The following is a 5,809-nucleotide window of genomic DNA, read 5'->3' as shown; positions in this document are numbered from 1 at the left end:
CGTGCTATTCTGACAAGTCGTCTTCTTCTTCTTCGCCATCTTGAGGCAGAGGTATAACCATGGCGTTCAACATAACCTCCATCAAAACGTCGTCGAATGGAGCCTGGCAAGGCGATAACCCCTTGGACTACGCATTCCCACTCTCATCATCCAAACTACCTTAATCCTCCTAGTCAGCCGCTCCCTCGCCTTCCTCCTCAAGCCCCTTCGCCAGCCCAAAGTCATCGCCGAGATTGTCGTAAGTGTTCTCTCCCGCTCTCAAAGATCGTATCCTCAGAAAATTAATCAGTTACGTTGATCATTTCTTTTATCTTCTTCTACAGGGAGGAATCGTACTAGGCCCCTCGGCTTTTGGAAGGAACAAAACATACATGCACCGTGTATTCCCTTCATGGAGCACTCCCATTCTTGAATCCGTCGCCAGCATAGGCCTTCTTCTTCTTCCTCTTTCTCGTAGGGCTCGAATTGGACTTGAATTCCATCCGCCGCAGTGGTAGGAGAGCTTTTACTATGCAGCCGCCGGAATTTCCCTTCCTTTTGTTTGCGGCTTCGGCGTCGCCGTCGTTCTCCGCAAAACCATCGACGGAGCCGATAAGGTTGGTTTCGCCCAATTTCTCGTCTTCATGGGAGTCGCGCTTTCCATCACCGCATTCCCCGTGCTCGCCCGTATCCTAGCAGAGCTCAAGCTCCTAACCACCCGTGTCGGAGAGACTGCTATGGCCGCCGCAGCATTTAACGACGTCGCCGCGTGGATCTTGCTGCTCTCGCCGTCGCTCTCGCGGGGGACGCCGGAAACCAGAAGAGCCTTTGTATCGGTCTGGGTGTTGCTATCGGGCTTGGTTTTGTGATCTTCATGATGGTCGTGATCCGACCTGTGATGAAACGGGTGGCCGGAGGTGCTCGTCGGAGCATGATGCCGTGGACGAAGCTTATATTTGCTTGACTCTGGCAGGAGTGATGATCTCGGGGTTCATGACGGACCTCATTGGGATCCATTCGATATTCGGGGCCTTCGTGTTCGGGTTAACCATTCCAAAAGGCGGTGATTTTGCTGACAGATTGATAGAGAGGATCGAGGATTTCATTTCTGGTTTGCTTCTTCCGCTTTATTTTGCTTCGAGGGTTGAAGACTGACGTGGAAAATCAGAGGTGCGGAAGCATGGGGCTTCTGGTGCTGGTAATATCGACGGCGTGCACTGGCAAGATACTGGGAACGTTCGCGGTGGCGTTACTGTGTAGGATGCCGGCGAGAGAGGCTCTGACTTTGGGTTTGCTCATGAACACCAAAGGACTGGTGGAGCTCATCGTACTCAACATTGGAAAAGAAAAAAAGGTCAGCTTCCTTATTTCCCCTTTGCTCCATTTTGACGCTTCCTTAGTTACAATTAAAAATATCTGGTATCATCATAATTGAGCACTCCAATTAAAATATATATTCGTTTCGCTTAAATTATAAAATATTTTTAAATAAAATTTTACATATTAATAAATTTTATTAAATAGATTTAATAATTTATTTTTTAAAATAAAATACTTTAAATTATATATTAAAAAAGTGATAAAAATTAATTAAAGAAAAAATAATAATATTAAATTAATGTATTTAATAAAATATTAATTTATTTAAAATGTCTTGTATTGTAAGATGAATTTTTTTAAAGTGTCACATAATTTAAATTAGTGAGAGTATTAATTACTTAGTAGTATGAATATGCTTAATTCAGTATTTGTGTCTGTGCTGCGCTGGCCGAATGGTCGATTGCCATGCTCTAGCCAGTTACAACTTGATTGGCCGCTGTGTCGTGGCCGAGAAACACGCCTGTTTCCCTTCAATTTAATCAACATCTACCAAGTACTAGCACCTTTTTTTCCCCCAATAACCTTGTCTATGATTTGAGAATAGTATCATTTACTACTGCTATGTTACAATAATGAATTCATATATTAATTATTTAAAAATTTATAAATTATGAGTTGAAAATATCAACAGTGCTGTAGTATTGTTTTGAATTTCATTGGCTTGAAATATTTTTACTAGTAGTGAAAATACAAAACTTCAAGTCCTCTTCATGCATTACACAAAACTTCAAAATAAATGTACCTAATCTTACTTATGATTTGTAACGAGGCATATCAATTTTAATTATATTTATATATATTGATATATTGAAAATTGGTAGTTTGTGACTGATTTGATGAATATAGTGGATTGAATTTGATGACGGGAGAAATTATAGGCTAACACGATGTGATCCATTGAGTTAAATTTGTTTTTGATTGCATCAAAATAATTGTACAATCTATTCTAAATATTACTTATTTTTAATCTTAAAGAAACGGTCTTGTATCGACAAATATTTAACCTTTAAAATTGATTAAAGAAATTGGTTGACAGGCGATCAAATTGAACTAATTATTAATTTATGGAGCCTGTCTTTTAGTTGTTAGTAATATTTTGCTGGTAAAATTAAAAAAAAAATGTTAAGAGTGAAAATTTCTCGGACTTCCGCTGGGAAAAAATAAATTTCGTAGGCATTCTTTTTATGGGGGCATATGAACTTTCACAAAGCGTCCTGAAGAATCATATGCAATCTACGTCCCCTTGCCTTCTTTAAGTTTTGACACCCTTTTCACTTCCTGTTATTAGAAATATTGGCTTGTTAGTAGATAACGCTGATTTTTTTAAAAAAAAGACTGGATTGATTAAGATTAAATTTGGAGGCAAGAGTTGAAAAAATCCATGCACGGAAATGTTTCACTGACATGTGCTATGTTTGAGCTGGGTTTTCCCTTTTCTTTTATGGAAGGATAATACTACCAAGCACCAACTTTTCTTATTTTGTAAACTTTTTTTAAATTAACGGGAAGCCATACTTTGCAAACAAGCGTTATATATATAGTATGTATATATGGATACACAATGATAAGTAATAACAATGCAGCTGGAGCTAAGTCACGTGCGCAGGGTCCCGGGGAGTGCACTATGCCAGTGGACGGCTCATGCTGCAAAGTCAAACCCCAAAATCCGCGCGGCTCCTTCCCTGCATTCACTTCCCGTCTCTACCACGCTTTCATACTCATCCATTGTCAGAAAACAAAGCAGGTGCATTGCCAGATCATGGCCAAAACATCTGGGCTGGGAAAACAAGTGTCACATCTTAATCTCCATTAAGCGACGGCATTCTATCCCATTATCTCCTTCCACCACTTCGCACAATGACGACAAAATAATAAACACATCCTAACAATAATCAAATTTTAATTTGTTTCTTGTAAATAGAACGCGACAACGACGTAATTATCCGTCCACTGTTTACAGGTTCTGAACGACGAGATGTTCGCCATCCTCGTCCTGATGGCTCTGTTCACCACCTTCATCACAACCCAACAGTGATGGCCATCTACAAACCCGCTCGCGATATCTCCTCCCGCACCCCCGCAAGCTCGGCGACCTCACCTCTAACTCCAAGAACGACGTCTCAGACGAACTCCGTGTCCTCGCCTGCGTCCACGGTCCCGGCAACGTCCCTTCCATTATCAGCCTCATCGAGTCCACTCGCAGCACCAAGAACTCCTCCCTCAAGCTCTTCATCATGCACCTCGTGGAGCTCACCGAACGCTCTTCCTCCATCATCCTAGCTCAACGTGCTCGCAGGAATGGCTTCCCCTTCTTCAACCGCTACCACGGCGCCCACTGGCACGACCCGCTCTCTGGGGCTTTCCAGGCCTACAGCCAACTGGGCCGGGTCGCCGTCCGGCCCACGACCGCGATCTCCTCTCTGACCACCATGCACGAGGACGTATGCCACGTGGCGGAGGAAAAGAGGGTCACCATGATTATCCTGCCCTTCCACAAACAGTGGAGGAGGATGGAGCGGGAGAATGAGGACAAAGGAAGTCACGAGATCATGGAGAATGTGGGCCATGCGTGGAGAGTTGTCAACCAGAGAGTGATGAGGAACGCGCCTTGCTCCGTGGCGGTGCTGGTGGACCGTGGATTTGGGGACGGGTACAAAACTCCAGGCCCAAATGTTACTGTGGCCCAAAATGTTTGCGTCCTGTTCTTTGGCGGGCCCGATGATCGCGAGGCCCTGCAACTGGGCTCAAGAATGGCCGAACATCCCGTGGTTAAGGTGACGGTGGTGAGGTTCGTTGAGGCCGAGAGGGATGCCTCAAGAAGCACCGAACTCGTGGTCCGCCACTCCCCGAGGCCGAGGAACATCAGCGACAATATCTACAGCTTCTCCACCGCCAAAATGGACCGCCAGACGGAGCAGGTAATCCAAATTAGGATGACAGTGCACATTTCGATTATTTTATTGCTAAAAGTATAGAAAATGATGGCAAGTATTTGGTGGGTGCAGGAGATGGATGAGGCGGCCGTGGCAGAGTTAGGAGCAAGTGGGAGGGAGTGGCGGTGTATATGGAGAAGGTGGGGAGAAACATAGTGGAGGAAGTGATGGCAATAGGGAGAGGCGGTGGTTACGATCTGATAGTGGTGGGGAAGGGGAGGTTTCCGTCTAGGATGGTGGCGGGGCTGGCGGAGAGGCAGGCGGAGCACGCAGAGTTGGGCCCGATAGGGGACATTCTGTCGTCGTCAGAGAACGGAGTGGAGGCATCGGCGCTGGTGGTTCAGCAACATGACGTGGCGCTCGCAGAGGAGGCCCCCGTGTCCAAGGGACACGCTGGCAAGTCCGACAACCAGGAGTCTTCCGGTGCCAGTACTGCCACGGAATCCTCAGTGGCAAGCCACAGTATAGTGTAATGACTGTTGTGAAATCTCGAGTGTTTTTTTTTTGATAAGGAAATCTCGAAGTGCTGTGCTTGTATTACATTGTATGTATCAGTATTGGATCATTTATTTTATTTATTTTTGACCAAAATATTGGACCATTATTATTGCTATTTCTGGAGTTGAAAATACAAATAGAGCTCTCGACCTCCATTGGTTAGCCACATAGATGACATGGATTCCTGGAAGCCCAAATTCGCCTTTTCCCAAAATCTCTACTTATCGTTAACCGGGTTGAGAGTTGCAAAAACAGTTAAATCTGTGATGGTGCATGTAAAGGTTGCTCATATTGACGCCCTGCTTCTCCTTGCAAGGTAACCAACGCTTTCTCATTGATCTGGCAGAAATATGGGCTATGCAATATATAATCCCTCCGGTCCAAGTTATAAAATGATAAAAAATTTACAACTATTTTTTTAGATTATCCTTCAATTAACGTCAAATTTAATTATTTTATTTTATATAATTTTTAAAATACAATTAATAAGAAAAAATAATAAAATTCCTTGAAATGTATAAATGATAATTTAGTTTCTTAAATGCAATAATTCTCCTAAAGTCTCTAAGGACTTTTCTGTCATTAATAAATTTATATAAATTATTAAATTATCCTTATTGAAAATAAATGATTCATAAGTTTTGTTTAAATTTATAATTTTTCTTTTTATATTCACAATAATGTAATAGCAAATCACAACTTCACATATTAATTTCTATTTGATATTGCATTATTGCAAATATAAGAAAAAAGTTATGAATATTTAAATAAAATTTGTGATCATTTATTTTCAACAAGAATAATTTAATAATTTATATAAATTCATTAATGACCGAAAAGTCTTTAGAGACTTCAAGAGAATTATGGTATTTTGAGAGATTAAATTATCATTTACACATTTTAGAAAAATTTTATTATTATTTTTTCATTAATAAAGTATTTGTGAAAAAAAATTTATGCTATTGATTTTTTTTGCAAAGTGTCCCATTTATAAGTTCTGAAGTTGTTTTATCTCATAG

At 41.6% G+C, this 5,809-nt stretch overlaps 1 pseudogene; it reads left to right on the top strand.

Moving 5' to 3' along the window:
• On the top strand, positions 1-4,960 carry LOC129305229 (cation/H(+) antiporter 20-like; annotated as a pseudogene).
• Positions 4,961-5,809: the final 849 nt, after the last annotated feature.

This window comes from Prosopis cineraria, unplaced genomic scaffold (assembly GCF_029017545.1).
Source record: "Prosopis cineraria cultivar Desert tree isolate PC_DT_omini unplaced genomic scaffold, ASM2901754v1 PC3, whole genome shotgun sequence".
NCBI classification, from domain to species: Eukaryota; Viridiplantae; Streptophyta; class Magnoliopsida; order Fabales; family Fabaceae; genus Prosopis; species Prosopis cineraria.
Note: the sequence above shows the minus strand (reverse complement) of the source record. Positions and strands in the feature narration are given on the sequence as shown.